The sequence below is a fragment of the Octopus bimaculoides genome, chromosome 6, assembly GCF_001194135.2.
Source record: "Octopus bimaculoides isolate UCB-OBI-ISO-001 chromosome 6, ASM119413v2, whole genome shotgun sequence".
NCBI lineage: Eukaryota > Metazoa > Mollusca > Cephalopoda > Octopoda > Octopodidae > Octopus > Octopus bimaculoides.
In genome coordinates this window covers 104,740,637-104,741,971 of record NC_068986.1, presented here as the reverse complement: position 1 = coordinate 104,741,971, position 1,335 = coordinate 104,740,637, and the positions used below count along the sequence as shown (strand labels likewise).

Below are 1,335 nucleotides of genomic sequence, written 5' to 3'. Positions count from 1 at the left end.
CTTCATTGTTTCTGTTTTGTTTGTTTTTTTTGTTTTTTTTCGTCAGAATATTACAGTGTGATGTTGTGGAGATTTGATTGCCACTCATAGAGAATCCAGTGAGATCACTTGTTTTTTTATTTTTTTTTATTTAACAGTCGACCGATCGTACTAATGATGACTAGTTGCCATATTGAGAAAACAGAACGTGAATGATTATGATGACGACGAGGACGAAAACGACGACGACGACGACGATGATGATGATGATGATGATGATGATGACGATGATGATGATGATGATGACAACGCCGAGTACCACAAAGGTGACAATGATGGCGATGACGACGACGATGATAATGACCACGTTGACTACGACGATGACGACGACGGTTACGATGATGATGATGATGACGATGATGACGATGATGATGAAGATGACGATGATGACGATGACAATGACGAGCATCACATCGACAACGACGGCGATAATTATGATGACGACGACGACGACCATGGGTGATAGAAACACCACCTCAAACAAGTTTAGTGATTAAAGTAAGATCGTTATATGTATTAGATGGATTCTGCTTCAAGTGTAAATTCTTTTGTCGTGAATTATATGAAATATCGATCATCATATCCAATTGTAAAATAAAATTAATTCTAATTCTTATTCTTATTCTTATTAATTTCTAATTGTTCGAATCTTCTCGGTAATATTTAAAATATTTGCTTCGAGGAGTGCGTTACTTTTCTTCGGCCATTACTAGTGTCTCTGAAATGATATATCGAACGAGCGAGCTAACAATTGATGTATGAAAAACAGATATTATTTGATAGTCGAAACCAGAAGTCATTTCATGCCGCTTTTCTTTATGCGGAACATTACCTCGTAGAAGACTTTTCTTCCCTCTCCAAACCAAACACAATAACACCAACTTCTGAAGATTCATAATAACTGCGTCAATCTTATTTCATAACCTCAAACGTAGTGATTGCAAAACACCTCCCGTGGGTTATAGGCACATTCTTCCATCTCAGACACGTTGATAATAGATATTACAGTTACTCAGAGTCGTCCCACTGGATATAGTAAATATATTCTTTTATTCCGTTATCTTGTGGGGGCTGGACAAAGATAACAAAAGGAAAAGCAAATTAAACACAAATGGAAACAAATAGTTCACAGATAAAGGATAGCTTATTCCGAGCAAACTTAAACCTGGGAAATGATTTGAATACAAGTATGTGTCAGAACAGAGCGTAATATTTCAAAAGGACTAAATCCCGGCACACATCAACACATATACGCACATACATCTATTCATGTATACAGAAATATATATATATATA

General features: G+C 36.1%; 1 long non-coding RNA gene across 1 annotated transcript in view; it reads left to right on the top strand.

Annotated features, from left to right (window-relative positions):
- LOC128248055 (uncharacterized) overlaps nt 1-655 on the top strand; it is a 7,884-nt gene extending 7,229 nt beyond the window's left edge. The window contains exon 2 of the long non-coding RNA XR_008264326.1: nt 138-655. This is a non-coding gene — a long non-coding RNA (uncharacterized LOC128248055). The remainder of the gene's footprint in view (nt 1-137) is intronic.
- The last annotated feature ends 680 nt before the right edge of the window (nt 656-1,335 follow it).